General features: G+C 44.3%; 1 protein-coding gene across 1 annotated transcript in view; it reads right to left on the bottom strand.

Annotated features, from left to right (window-relative positions):
* Positions 1-15,025: 15,025 nt before the first annotated feature.
* LOC118013138 (centrosomal protein of 126 kDa-like) overlaps positions 15,026-15,951 on the bottom strand; it is a 73,689-nt gene continuing 72,763 nt past the window's right edge. The window contains exon 9 of the mRNA XM_035008773.1: positions 15,026-15,081. The gene's annotated coding sequence lies outside the window, so the exon portion shown is untranslated. The remainder of the gene's footprint in view (positions 15,082-15,951) is intronic.

Here is a 15,951-nt window from a genome sequence, read left to right as displayed (position 1 = left end):
CTGTATGACTAGTTGGAAAACTATTCTCTTTTACCATTTGGCTCTCTTTTTTTTCTTTTCGATTTTCATCTGAAGGCTGAAAGATTTTTTCCGTACACACTCCAGTAGAGAGCGCTGGTTGATACAAATACACGCTTATTTATTTATATGTATATTTTTAATTTTTTAAAAGATTTCATTTTTAAGTCATCTCTATACCCAGCGTAGAGCTTGAACTCAGAACTGTGAGACTAAGAGTCCCGTCGCTTTACCGACTGAGCCAGCCAGGCGCCCTGAAGCAAATACCTCCCGTTTTCTATTGAAAATGAACTTTTCTGAGTTTTTGTTGTTTCCTCTAATAGCAGTGTATCTGGACTTACTGTGGTTCGCCTGAACATTCTTTCGACTTGACGAGGGTGCAGACGCAATGTTGGTTCAGTAGGAGCTCGGCGGAATTTGGAGGTTTGAGCTCTCCTGGGCGGGCGGTACGTGGTCTCATCAGCCACTGGCTCACGAGGGTAAAGAGCCCGTAAACTCACAACCAGTGTGTGCCCATCAGGGGCTCCGCTCTTCCACTTTCAGCACAGCGTCTCACGGTTGGCACGAGATATTCAACAGTTCAGTAGGCTGTGTGTTAGATGCTTTTGCCCAGTTGTAGGCGAATGCAAGTGTTCTGAGCACACTTAAGGTAGGCTAGCCTAAGCTATGATATTCGGTCGGTTACATGTAGTAAATGCATTTTTGATTCCTGATATTTTCAGTTTATAATGGGCTTATTGGGATGGAATCCTATTATAAGTTGAGGAAGATGCGCATTATTTTTCATTATTACTATTCCATTGCATTACTATGCCACAGCTGGTGCTTTTGCGTTTACGGTTTGAAGGTATTCTGAAAGCAGCTATGAACCTTTCGGGGCATGTTTTTTGATGAACTCACACTTACTCCTTGGAAATATATAAGGCATTGGAAGAGCTCAGTCATAGGGTATAAGTAGGTCTTGTTTTACTAGATACTGCCAAAACATTTTCTAAAGTAGATCCATTTACACTCCAACCAGCTTGCATGAAAGTTCTAATTGTTCTACATTCTTGCCAACACATAGTATCAGTTTTTTAAAAAATTTCAGGCTTTCTGCTGAGGTTATATCTCTCATTCTGATTTTGAATTTGCATTTCCTTGATAGTTGTTGTCAAGCAATTTTTTATATGCATATTGGCCATTTGGATGTCTTCTTTAGTGAAGTACCTTATATTTAAGTGTTTTGTCCATGAAGCATTGTTCATATTTTAAAATTTATTTTTAGAAAATGTTTAGTCTGGATGTAAGTCCATTGCCAAATATATGCATTGCAAATATTTTCTTTCTTTTTTTTTTTTAAGTAAGCTCTACGCCCATTGTGGGGCTTGAACTCATGACCCCAATATTGAGAGTAGCATGCTCCACCAACTAAGCCAGCCAGGCACTCCTCAAATATTTTCCTCTTTGTCTATAGCTTGCTTGTAGCTTTGATGCTCACAAATTCTGAATTTTAATGAAGTACAATTAATTCTCATTTTTGTACCATTTTTTTGCCTACACAGAATTATGGAAATAGTTTTACATTTATGTCTATGATCCACCTCAAAATATTTTTTTATTTTTTTATTTTTATTTTATTTATTTTTTTTTTAAAGGTTTTTATTTATTTGACAGTGAGAGAGACAGCGAGAGAGGGAACACAAGCAGCGGGAGTGGGAGAGGGAGAAGCAGGCTCCCGCAGAGCAGGGAGCCCAATGCTGGGCTCGATCCCAGGACCCTGGGACCATGACCTGAGCCGAAGGCAGGCACTTAACGACTGAGCCACCCAGGCACCCCTCAAAATATTTTTTTAAAGCTCATTTTATTTTTTCCCATATGGTTACCTAATCGATCTAGCTCTACATGTATTTCTGTAAGTTTTTATTTAAATTCCAATGTTGTTAACATACAGCGTAATACTATTTTCTGGTGTACAATACAGGGATTCAACACTTCCTTACATCACCTGGTGCTCATCACAACCAGTGTCTCCTTCATCCCCATCACCTGTTCCCCCACCCCCCTGCCCACCTCTCCTCTGGTCACCATCAGTGTGTTCTCTGTAGTTCAGAGTCTGTTTCTTGGTTTGCCTTCCTATCTCTTCTCCCTTTGCTCATTTGTTTTGTTTCTTAAATTCCACATATGTGGGGCGCCTGGGTGGCTCAGTCAGTTAAGCATCTGCCTTTGGCTCAGGTCATGATCCCAGGATCCTGGGATCGAGCCCCGCATCGGGCTCCCTACTCAGTGGGGAGTCTGCTTCTCCCTCTCCCTCTGCTGCTCCCCCTGCTCGTGCTCTCTCGCTCTGTCAAATAAATAAAATCTTTAAAAAAATAAGGTGGCATTCATATACTTTCTAGACCTAGCCTTGCCCTTATTCCAGATTTGGGCTGAACACTCCCACTTCATGGTTCCATGATCTCTCTGTATCACCACTTGGGAGCTGGCCAGTACCTGGAGGGTTGACAGGTGGCAGGATGATAATCCCGAGATGATATGATGATCATGGTGGTGATACTGTAATAATAAAACACAGCTGGCCCTTGAACAACGGGGGGCTTAGGGGTGCCAGTGGCCTGCGTCAAAAATCCACTTAACTACTAACAACGCACTGCTGACCAGGAGCCTTCCCGATAACATAGTCACTGAGCACATACTGTGTATGCTCTCTGTATTCTAGGCCTTATTCTTACAGTAAAGTCAGCTAGAGAAAAGAAAATGTTACTAAGAAACTCAAAAAGAAGAGAAATACATTCACAGCCCTTACTGTACTGTATTTATTGAGATCACGTATACATGGACCCACACAGTTCAAATCTGTTGTTCAAGGGTCGACTGCAACAGCTAATATTTCTGAACATGTCCTGTTTCACCGCACATTGTTCTAAACATTTTCCATGGGCTACCACTTCATTCTGTTAGGTGAGTTAGGACTGTTGAGCCTCCTCCTCCAGCACGAACACGATGCTTTCCCGGAAACCAGCAGAGGCTCCAACAGCCGGTCTTTCCGGGCAGCCCTCCTGCCCCAGGTCTCACCACCTCCTGGCTTCACGGGGCCAGCCGACCCTGCCCTCAGCCCCACAGCACATACAGAGTGGAGAAGCCTGAAGATCGCTTTTGACACCGACTCAGTTCAACTACTTAGTGTATTTGTAGGAGCACTTAGAAGTTGAGAGAGGCCATGTAAACCCCCGTTCACCTCCAGAATAGCCTGGACCTTTCTACAACCTCCTATTGGGTTAACCAGGAAGATGCCAGTCCTGTCCTACCTTGGGGAGAACAGTGTCTATTCCTTACCCGGGCCTTACACTTGGCCGTCAGCCCAGGCTCCACACCTTGGCCGTTTATGTAAGTGAAACGAGGAACAACACTTGACCCAGACCTCTCCTTGGGATCCCTGGATCAGTTAACACCTGTCTCCCAGGTTTTGCATTCTTGGCTCCTTACCCGGGTTTTAGTATCTGTTTCTAGATTATTTAATTTGTAGTTCACTCTGGCTTCTTGTACTTTCCTTTTCTTCTAATTTTGGCATTGCGACCTTGTGGTCTTGGGAGCAATCCGTTTCTGCAGCCTGGGGAGCATACAACTGGAAAACTAACTCCATCCTAGGAGGGAGGTGAGCTAACTTTGGGGTTTCTTAAATTAAGATGAAGTTTTGAGGCCTTGGACTCCTTCAAAAAAGATTTCTATGGAAAATATTCTGCATTTGGACATGCGTATTCCTGAGCTGCTTGCCGCTCACACAGTCTTGGATTACATCTGGCGATAATTTGCCACTGTTCCCCGTTTGTTTCATAGGGGACGTTGACGACATCATCCGAGCTACCAATGAAAGCTGTCGGATCAACAGGACCAGATACAGAGTCCGTCCAGTAGAAGATAGGGAAATGTATTGCTTAACTATATTATGAGTCGTATTTACCTCCTTCGTCTATGAGAACATCATTAGATATTTTGTCCAGTGATTTTCAGAAAATAAGATCCACTGGGTCTATGGCAATCTCTGTGTCGACCTCAGTGATTCTCAGCCTGTCTTCCACGGAACCCTGAATTCTTGGGAAGAGTCTGGGGTCTGTTGGGGAGGAAGGCGAGTACGGCTTTGCCTTTCTTACTTTTGTTAAAGTGACACCACTCTTACCTGTTTGAGAAATTGAAGTGCAGGATAAGATTCCACTTGTAAAGAGGAGTCTTTGGCGTTAAAATGTTTGAAATCCTTTTTCTTCCCCCAAGGTAATGACCATTGCTGAAAATAGAGCTAAAATACTCCTTTTGCAACCAACTCCTCTGTGTCCTTACAGTCCAGCTATGAGTGTGTCTGGTCTATCGTCTGGACACACTTCTAGGCTTTTATGGACTAGTGACAGTTACAATATGGGCCAGAGGAAATTCACTCTGAATTTTAAGAGGTGGCAAAGTAGTTAAGAGTGTAGGTTCTGGGGTCAGATCTCCTGGTTTATGATTCCAGCTTATCAGACTCTCTGTGTGCCTTTGGGCAACTTTAACCTCTCTGTGCTTCACTGTTCCTGGGTGTTAAAGGGGGAGGATTATTCCACCTCCAGGATAAGGTCTTGAGAGCATTAAATGAGGTTTATCATGTATTGTGTCCGAATGCCTGGCATATGGTAAGTGCTCGATAAATTGTCATTAAATTATCATTGTTGGCGTCAATTGACGTCAGTTATAAAGGTCAAGAAACTGTCTTTACTGCAACTTGTTCAAAAGCTGCCCAGACTGCACATCACTGAAGAATTACCCCGAGTACCCTCGTTGATGAATGCTTGACGCTAAGGGGGTTCTCAATAAAAGCTCAGGGAAACTTCAGAGCTTCCTTGCCTTTCCGTTTATGGGGTACTTGAATCTATTGTTGGGTCACAGATGTTAACTTTTGTTTGACTGCTTTAATATTAAAAAAAGCATATCAAAATATTTCATTAATAGGAAGTTTGAATTTTACCTTAAAACTAAATGTATTCCGGAAATTGTGGGACATTAAAATGATCACTCTTTTTGAAAGTGGGAGATCTTCAAAGTCGTACATCCGAACAGAAACATTTTAAAGCATGTTAAGGTTATCTTCACAAGAGAGTGGACACAATACGTAGATTTTAAATGGCACTAGCCTTTCTAATTCCTACCAATAAACAGACTCGAGGCAGACGTATTAGTTGGGCATAGCTGCACACTCTCCCTTCCAAACGTCCCAAACGAGGTGCCTGAATGCCCTACACCTTACTGTGACTCTTGTTTTGTTGTTAGGTTCTTTAAAAATCTCTAAGAAGTGTTTGTGTTTTATCTGACGTTTCTTTAGATGCCAAAGCTGAAAACTGAAGCTCCACGAACTCTTTAAGAACTGATCTGAGAGAGAACACGTCCGTGAGAAGCACACTCAGCAGGTGTTTCTGGGAAAGAGATTGCCTTTTTTTTTTTATCTGACTTACAAATATGACGCAAATGATTAAAAAACTAACCCTGCCAATTAAATCCCATGTCATTTCTAGCTTGTCATGGAAATAAACTGGAAGGTGAGGAGATAGTTTTATGTAACAGGCTGATTTCATTTTCCCCATTTAACAGGATGCTTCTGGCTCATGATTCATTTGGATGAAAGGTCCCCTTGGCTTCCTGGCCACGCACATCTTCCAAGCCTTTTCTTGTAATGCTCCGATAGCATCTCTGGGTCTTTGATGATATTTTTGCCTCCTGATCCATTTGGTAAAAAGCCACTTGAAAACCTTACTCACTTCGGGTGAGTAATGCGCATTTGGAAAGAAACCTAAATAAATACAATGGATATTTTGCACTGGGGTAGATCAGCTAGATTCTCCTAGAAATGCAGTATCGACTTGTTAAACCTGTGGCTTTAATAGCTTTTTTTTTTTTTTTTAAGTTTATTTATTTGAGAGAGAGAGAAAGAGAGAGAGTGAGCAGGAGGGAGAGGGAGAGACAGTCTCAGGCAGACTCCCCGCTGAGCACGGAGTCCAACACGGGGCTCAATCTCAGGACTGTGCGATCATGACCTGAGCCTAAATCAAGAGTCAGACACTCAACTGACTGAGCCACCAAGGTGCCCCAATAGTTTTTTTTTTTTAATTCTCTTTTTTTTTCTCAAGCCAAGGAGAAAACAATTCTACTTCTTTTTTTTTTTTTTTAAAGATTTTATTTATTTATTTGAGAGAGAGAATGAGATAGAGATAGAGAGAGCATGAGAGGGGGGAGGGTCAGAGGGAGAAGCAGACTCCCTGCTGAGGAGGGAGCCCGATGCGGGACTCGATCCCGGGACTCCAGGATCATGACCTGAGCCGAAGGCAGTCGCTTAACCAACTGAGCCACCCAGGCGCCCCAACAATTCTACTTCTTTATGTTGATAAAATAGATTCTGTGGTAGGTTTTTATTCTAATCCCTAGACCTTAAAAATGTTATCTTGAGCTATTTGAACTTTTGTGTGTGTGTGGTAATTGGTATGTAAGAAAAAATATTTTGTATATATAAATAACACATTAAAAGAAATATGACTCAGGGTTCCTGGCTGGCTCAGTCGACAGAGCGTGTGACTCTTGATCTCAGGTTGTGGGTTTGAGCCCCATGTTTGGTGTAGAGATTACTTAAAATAAAATCTTTATTTATTTAAATGTCTGTTTATTGGTAGGCATTAGAAATGCTAGTGCCATTTAAATATTAACAAGAAAGGAATATGACTGATACTGTGTTCAAGTTTGAGACATGAGCTTCAGTCTGTGACACCATGAGTGAGGATCTCTGTGATGTATCACTCACATATTTAACCATGAAACACATTTGTGGTTTTTTGGTTTTCTTATATTTCTTTCTCTTTTAATCTTAATATTTTCTACTGCTCTACACTTCTCATTAAAAAAAAAAAAACATTTTAAATGGTTTTTTTGTGGTTTTATTTTTGACAAGTTTTACTGAGATGTAGTTCACGTACCATAACATAAAGTATACAGTTCGGTGGTTTTTAATCCAGTCACAGAATTGTGCAATCAGGGGCGCCTGGGTGGCTCAGTTGTTAAGTGTCTGCCTTCAGCTTGGGTCGTGACCCCAGTGCCCTGGGATCAAGCCTCACATCGGGCTCCCTGCTCAGTGGGAGTCTGCTTCTCCCTCTGCCCTCCCCCCGACTCGTACTCTCTCTCTCTAATAAATAAAATCTTTAAAAAAAAAGAATTGTTCAATCATCTTCACTATTTAATTTTAGAATATTTTCCGAACTTCATAAAATAAACTCCACACCCACTAGCAGAAACTCCCTATTTTTCCCTCCACCAGCCTCTGGCAACTCCTACTAACTAGCACTTAGCTATTTTCTGCTCCTGTGGGCATTTCATACCAGTGGAATCCTACAATATGTGCCCTTGTGTGAATGGCTTCTTTCACTCAGCATGATGTGTTCAAGATTCATCTACGTTGTAGCATGTATCAGAATGCCATTCTTCTTTGCTGCTGAGTAATATTCCATTATGTGGATATACCACATTTTATTTATCCATTCTTCAGTTGCTGGAGAATGCTATTATGGAAAATGCTGATATGAACATTTGGGTACAGGTTTTTGTGTGGACATGTTTGGATTCTCTGGGATATAGATCTAGAAGCGCTTTCATTGCTTTTTCTATTTTAACTTTCATTTAACTAATTCTGAAATCAAATGTCTTTATATTCTTATTCACATTTTTAGTTCTTTTATGAATCACCTCTTTATTTACATGGTGGTATTTGCTTTTGGTTGATTTGTCAAATTATGATTGCCACATACGATTGTCATATTTTGCAATCTCATTTTTAATAATTATGTTTCATTTAAACTCTACCAAAGTTACACATAAAAATCTACAAGTATGATGATGAGATAGTCTGCAGTACCAATCTCCACTCCTTCTCATTAGACACACTCTTCTTTCAGCTTTCTTTTGTCTTTAATCCCGTATTTCCAAACAAAGTGCCTATAATGCCATTCTTTTTTTTTTTTGACAGTTCAGTTTCATGTGTGATATGTTAAGCTCCTCCTGGACATTTCTCGTACCATTCTCCACCCTTCTCCCCACATTTCCCCTCCTTTCATCCTACTAAAATACTCACCAATATATCGTAATTTTTTATGCTAATATTTAATAATTGCATTATTATGACTGGGTAAATACATACTTTTGCTGTTGTCATGTAGTATACTATGAATATATTTTTTTCTTGTCCAACTTTTTATTTTGGTTATTAAAAATTATGAATTTCTGTTCAGATGTTAATTTATTGCTAGTTCTTACTTGGCCAGAGTGCAAGGGAATAGCACTCAAGCATGGTGGGTTTTCTGTCATTTTCTTCTTCTTGCAGCTGTCCCTTCGGCACTGGTCTTGAGCAGTTGCTTCCTAGGCCTGGTGCAGAGCTGCAATCTTCCTTTATCATCATCCTGGGGATTTTTTTTAGCCTTTTCTTGTGTTGGCACTGGGTCCTCTTAGAGCCAGATACCAAGGCAGGGTTACATGAGCAAAGAATCTATTAGAGAAATGCCTGTGAGCAAAAAATGGAGTGAGAGGCTGAGGGACCCATCAGCCCACGAGGCAAGTCCAGCCGGGAGGATGGTGGGTTGGAAGGGTCTTCAAGGGGCCCATCAGAAGAGTTGTGTCTCTCCCAGGAATCGGCTTGCCGTAGGAACAACGCCATTTGCTGGGACTAGTGCATGGGAAGTGTGGGGTGGGCGGATGGCAGAGCAGAGTGCCAGAGGCCTGTGGTCAGTCATGCTCCTACAGGTGGAAGGCTGCAGGTGCGTTCTCATGGCCCCCAGAGCTGCCTTGTTTCCTAGATTTCCTAGCTATGTTTTCTCAGTTTACTCTTTTGTTTTGGTAGATCACATCCTCTAGTTAATCTTAAGATCCCTGTGCTCTGTATTCCTTAAATATTTGGTTATTCCCCTTTTCTCGGTGTGCTTTCACTGAAATGGCTGTTGGTCATTTAGGCAGGGACTGAGGGGATCTTTACAGCATGTATTTGTTGGGTGTGTCTGCTGGGCCCTTCTTCCTGGGGACCTGGTTGTCTCTTCATTCATCGGCTCAGCTCTGGGAACTGAACGAGGCATTGTGACTTTTTACTGGGAGCCCTGTCTTCAGCCTCCTGTTCCTCCATCCTTACCCTCTGATTACAGATGGTCAGTAGTGCCTTGCAGAGTGCCTGGCTACTTTGTCCCCGGGAACACCAGAGTTTGTTAATCATCTTCCTGCCGGTCAGGCTCTCTTCCACGCCTCTTTCACCTTGCTGGTTGTTAGGGTAACCGTGCTCCCCTGGCTTCTGGGAGGTAAGTGCTGCTACCTGGGCTCTCTTCCTTTGGGGGCTCATCGTGTGCATGACTATTAATGAGCCCAGCCCTGGGACTGCTTCTCATACCTTCAAGGCCTGGCCCAGAAAGGAGAACCAGCACTGATGTTCTTAGTGATAACCCTCGTCTCTGCTAAGAGCTAGCACTTACCCCATGTGAGAAGGCCCTACCGGGGCCTCTCCCCCACAAGGCAAGAGGTACCCCTTGGTGGTGCCCCACTTCCTCTCCTGGCTGATAGCAGATGACTCTTGTCAAATCCCAGCATGATGCTGCTGGGGATGTGCTGGTCCTGAGAGGCAGATACCAGGACGGATTTAGAGGGGTAGGAGATTCGCGGGAAGGAAACACGTGTGAAGGGGAGCAGGGCAAGGACGCAGGTGTGACCCCTGAGACAGGAGACAGGGAAGTGCAGGTTGAGAGGAAGCCCGCGTTGGGCAAGGATGGCCTGCTTCTGGTACACTTGCTGCAGTCCGTCACAGGGACCGCCTCGCGGGAGCCCGGCGCTGTGGGAACGCGGTGCTGGGTGCCGAGGGAGGGCAGCCAGATGCTGCAGCCAGGGACCCCCTGGGTGCAGTGTCCTGAAGGTGCGTCTGAGCCGGCCCGCCCACGGCTGCCTCCGCGACCCTTGCCCTACTGATGGGAAGACCTGCTGTGTCCTGACTCAGGTTTCTTCGTTTGCTTGGCTTTATGTTTGGGTTCTCTGTCCCTCCGATTTTACTCTGTGTCCCGTGTGACCAGCACGCTGTCATGTGAAGCCTGTTGTTGGATAAGCCAGTGCCTCCACACCCTTTCCTCACACAGGTGTATCTGCCTCTTCTGGTTCCTTTTCTCCTTCACGTACATTTTTGGATCCACTTGTCAAATTCCACAAACAGCCCTTTAATGTTTCGTTTGGAATTGCATTGAATAATCAAGGTCAATGAGAAGAAGTGACATCTTTATGACACTGAGTCTTCAAGTTCAATGATGTGGTATATCCCATTTATTTAAGTCTTTTTAGAGGTCTTTCAACATGATATATATATATATTTCCACCCCCCGCCCAGAAAAGGCTTGCATATCTTTTAAAAGACTCATCATTGGTACTTAAAATTTTTGTCATTGGTGTAACTGGTATCTTTTCTTTTTCTTGTTTGTTGGTGGAGCCCAGTGGGGGGCTTGAACTCAGGACCCTGAGATCAAGACCTGAGCCGAGATCAAGAGTCGGGAGCTTAACTGTCTTCTCCAAAGAAGAATCCAAATGGCCAACAGACACATGAAAAAGTGCTCAACACCACTCATCACCAGGAAAATACAAATCAAAACCACAATGAGATATCATCTTAAATCAGTCAGAATGGCTAAAATTAACAAAACAGGAAACAACAAATTTGGCGAGAATGTGGAGAAACAGGAACCCTCCTACACTTTGGTGGGAATGCAAACTGGTGCAGCCACTCTGGAAAACAGTATGGAGGTTCCTCAAAAAGTTGAAAATAGAACTACCCTACGACCCAGCAATTGGACTACTAGGTATTTACCCCAAAGATACAAAAGTAGGGATCCGAAGGGGTACGTGCACCCCGATGTTTATAGCAGCAATGTCCACAATAGCCGAACTGTGGAAAGAGCCGAGATGAATGGATAAAGAAGATGTGGTCCATATATACACAATGGAATATTACTCAGCCATCAGAAAGGATGAATACCCATCATTTGCACTGACATGGATGGAACTGGAGGGCATTATGCTGAGTGAAATAAGTCAATCAGAGAAAAGACAATTATCATATGGTTTCACTCATATGTGGAACATAAGGAATAGTGCGGAGGACCACAGGGGAAGGGAGGGAAGACTGAATGGGAAGAAATCAGAGAGGGAGACGAACCATGAGAGACTCTGGACTCCAGGAAACAAACTGAGGGTTTCAGGGGGGAAGGGGGTACGGTGATGGGGTAGCCAGGTTATGGGTAGTAAGGAGGGCACGTGATGTGATGAGCACTGGGTGTTATACACAACTAAGGAACTGCTGAACACTACATCAAAAGCAAATGATGTACTATATGTTGGCTAATTGAATTTAAATGAAAAATAAATAAACCTGCATTGTTAAAGAGTAAAAGCTACTGGCGTTGATTATGATGCAAAGTCCATTGTTTTAGAGCCACTAGAGGGCAGTATATCAGTTTTTAAAAAAATCTCAGACCAAACAGTTTGATGCTAATTGACCTAGTTTTACAACTGATTATGGCAGACAGGAAATTGCAGTTAAACGCATTCTTGCACTGTTAATTTCCCGTTATTTAAGGACCTACTGGGTGGCACAGACTGAAGACTAAGACGGGCGCTGAGACAGTGCAGGAAGTCACCCTGCACAGTTCAGCCTGGGGTCCTGCCTCCCCGGACGCACAGCCTGAGCCGCGGTCCTGCTGCACTCCCTGAAGTTGCACACACTCTTCCCTCTGCCTGGAGAGCCCCAACTCACAGGCAATCCCCGAAAGCCTGATTTTCCCAGCAGAGCTGAGTGGAGGACCGCTTTCCCCACTGTGTGCCTTTGGGGCCACGGCCGGTCCCATACAGTGAGTGCCCGCGTCTCTCTCCCCAGGAAGCCGAGCTCGTTTTCCATCTCTAGCTGTGGCCGGGCCTGTCACACGCTCAGTGCCTCAAGTACACGTTTCGAACATGAGCACATCTGAGCGCTGCGGGAAGATGAGGGAGTGGGATCACTTCCGACATGCTCTCTGCGTCACCGGTACCCTGGGTTTCCGCGGGGGGCCGCAGGAAGGCAGCCGTCCAACCCCTGGAGCAAACCCCACGCAGACCACTGTGACTGGCTGGGCTGAGGGACTGTCACACTCTGCCACATAACCACAGAGGCAAGGGGACCAGACGACCTTCGGAGGAGGTCTCCAATACTCCCCCCCCCGAAAACTTGGGGGGTGACAGGAACCTGAGAAACGCAGGCTGAGACTAGAGCATTCTTGTTCTTCCTCTCTTATGAATCTCACCAAAGAGGTAAAGGAGTTTTGTTTGCAATCCGGTTAGCAGGTAACCACCCCGACGCCATTAGCGTGAAGGACACAGGGTGCCTAGAACATTCCCCGTGTGGTCTACAAAAGCTAATGGACTTAGACTCAAGTGTCAACCTGACCTAGGTACTCTCGAGGCTAATTAAACTCCATCCAAATGGCCTATGCGCTTGTTTGTAAAAGTTTTTGATCTTGTAGCGATGCCCCAAATCATCTAGAGACTTCTGCTCTGCCATGGGAGCCGGCTATCCGTGACAGGCGTTAAGTGAGCTCTCAAGTCAAACAGACTTTGGCTTCACTCCGGAGAGATCCTTTCCTATCTCGGTGACCTTGGGCACGTGACTCAGCTCTTCCCTGCGGAGCCTGCCCACAACAACTCGGTTCCTGGCTCACTGGGTTGCCGGGATGAGAGGAGATCCTGCTCATACACAGCATGGCACGACCTCTGACCTAAGCTTTCAAACACCGTTCACTGTTATTACAGGGGAAGGGTCTTTATTGCAAGACAGAGTCATTTTTCCTGGCATGTAGGCTTTTTGTTTTCTTTCAAGCGATCCATACTTAACAGATTTCCCCCCTACCATGAAAGGGGTTACGTTTTCATTTTGATGAGACATAGACCCAGAACCCAGTGGAGGGGAAGAGAAGCCCCTCTGTGCGGGAAGCTACTGCCCAGGGGCCTCCAGGAGCCCTGAGGATTCCTTCCCCTGGAGACGCAGCAGGCGTCCAGCCTCATCATCAAGCACCTGTCGCTCTTCTGCTACTATGGCAACAGTGATGTTTCTCTTCTGCAATACCCCTCAGCTTGATTTGGATTTTGGCTTTCAAATGGATGACCTCAATGATTAATTCAATATAATCCATATTAAAATGGCATATATGTACATAAGTGCTTAACACATTTTTAAGAAACTACAAAGTGTATGTTTTAATGTTTTATATAATTATAGTGGTATTTGTTCTGAACCAAAAATTGGGACATAAGATACAACAAAAGATTTTAAATATTTTGAGACTTTTTAAAATTTTAACCTTTTTTTTTTTTTTTTCTTAGAGACTGGGCGGGGAGGGAGAAAGAAAGAATCATAAGCAGGCTCCACGCCCGGTGCGAAGCCTGACCTGGGGTTCGACCCATGACCCTGAGATCATGACCTGAGCCAAAATCAAGAGTTGGACGCTCAATGGACTGAGCCCCCCAGGCAGCCCATCACTGTTTCTTCTGGAGTAATTTTAGACCCACGGAAGACTCGATGTAATAGTGCAGAGTTCCTATATTCCTGTTCCAGCTTCTCCTACTGTTAACATCTTATATAACCAGGGCAGAGGCATCAAAACTTGGAGACGAACGTTGTAAGACTATTAACTAAGCTACAGGCTTTCTTAGGATTTCAGCAGTTTTTCCCACTACTGTTCCTACTCTGTCATATTATATTTTATGTCTTCTAGTCTCTTCTCATCTGTGACAGTTCCTCTCTTATTCCTTTTCTTTCATGACCTTGACAGTTGTAGAAGGTACCCGTGGGGGCATTGTGTGGAATGTCCCTCGACCGAGTTTCTGTGACGCTTTTCTCCTGATTGAAGTTACACCCTTTTCACTGCATTGTATCAGGGGCCACAGCATGATTCTGAGATGTTTTCTTACTGGTAATTATGACCCAGACTGCTTATGTTCGGGTGAGATCTGCCAGGTCTCACTACTACAAAAGGACTTTTTCTCCTTGTAATTAATAAATATTTTGGGGGACATACTTTGAGGCCATTAGATGTCCTTTTTCTCCTCCAAGCTAATTTTGGCATCTGTTTGTGGGTCTTGTTTGCAACAGTCGTGTGGCTTTGTAACGGTGATTCTTCTATGTCCTCATTTCTTCCATATGTGCTGGAATCCTTCTGTAAAGAAGTCATTCCTTCTTCCCCATCTACTTATGCGATCATTTATTTATATCAGTATGGATTTATATTTGTTTTATTCTTTGGGTTATAATCTAATATCATCATTATTTATTTTGTTGCTGCTGGGATCACTGTCAGATTACCCCTGTGGGGTAATTTGTTTATTTCATTGAATACATCCTTCCTCCAGGCCCGTGTTGTATTTTCTCTGCATAGTCCTGGAATCAGTCACTTCTCCCAGAACCTGGGTTCCTTTCATTAGGGAGCATGATCTGAGTGCCAGGTCCTCCCAGGGGACAGAACGAGGAGGCCCATGTGCACGCATTCACGCTCATGCCCGTGACTCGGGTCCGGCACCATAGGCTCAGTCCTAGGTGCCCCTTCCTGGAAAGGGCAGAACCGGCACGAGACACTGACCACTGGCTGCTCGGACGGCAGACACACCAGGCTCCGGGCCTTGTCCATTCCCATGGCCATGTGCACCATGAAGAGGAAATCTGACTCCATGCAAATTTGAGAAGACTTACCTTCTCAACTGGAAGGAGGTCCTTTTCCCTGAAATGTAAAGCTCAGTGTATAAGGCATTTTTCTTCCGTATATTTATGATGTCTTATGTTATGTATTTTATATATATGTAGAATCACATCCTCACTCAGTCTTCACTTCTGTAGCTATTCTCTTCCGCTTTGATTCTCAACAATTTCTACGTACCTCTGTCATCGCCAGTGACCCCTCCTAGCTCTGCTAAGGTCCCAGCGCCTCTCTCTGGAGGGATTCTGGTCGCCCCAGTTTCACGGAAGGATGACGTCATGATGTTCAAGTACTAGGAAAATAAAGACTTGTCCTGCTCAAGCTCACTGGAGAAGACTGTTTGCTCAGACTTGACCAGAGTTCAACTATTTTAAACGACCCTTTGTTTGTAGAGACATTCTTGGGGACACAGATGAAAGGTTAAAGTTAGGGGTTATGAGCCGTGATGCTGGGCTTTGCACGCAGGCTGCTGCTGAGTGCAGCGACGGTCGCACCCAAGTACAAATCCTTGCTTTTTAAAAAATAAAGCTGAGTTTTAATTTGAGCTGCTTGGAAGGCTTCACAGAAATCACGGCGTAGCCCTTTGGCCTGCTTACTCCACTGGAATGTCATTTTATAAATAATATCCCAATTCACAAAACTGTACCTTGATGGCATAAAAAATACCCCAAATATTCACTAGTAGTGGCATGCAGCTTTCTGATTTTTAAAACCTGAGCTTTAACTTTTCTGGTGCCTTCCTAAATCCTATGCTTCTCCCCCCAAAATAGGAAAGTACAATAAGTTTCCTGTTGCAGTCATTTTTTCATTTCCTTTTCTCTTCTAATTTGGCCCAGTAGTTCCCATTTCCGCCTGTAGAGCGTCGCAGACATGGGGCTGCAGACAGACAGACCTGGGTTGGCACTGCAATCCCGTCACTGACCAGCTGTGTGACCCTGGGGGGGGGTGGGGTGGCACGTCTCTGAGCCCCTGTGCTCATCTGTCACCAGAGATAAAAAGCTGCTCTTTGGCTGCCTGTCTGGATGAAATAACAGCACGTGCACAGTATGTGGTAGGATACGGTGACCCACTCCCACACCCAGCTTCGCAAACCGCAAGTGAGCAGTGTCATTAAAAGGCTACAATAGGGGCGCCTGGGTGGCTCAGCTGGTTGAGCGACTGC

This window comes from Mirounga leonina, unplaced genomic scaffold (genome assembly GCF_011800145.1).
Source record: "Mirounga leonina isolate KUSES-001 unplaced genomic scaffold, KU_Mleo_1.0 Mir_153, whole genome shotgun sequence".
In the NCBI taxonomy this organism is placed as follows: Eukaryota; Metazoa; Chordata; class Mammalia; order Carnivora; family Phocidae; genus Mirounga; species Mirounga leonina.
Note: the sequence above shows the minus strand (reverse complement) of the source record. Positions and strands in the feature narration are given on the sequence as shown.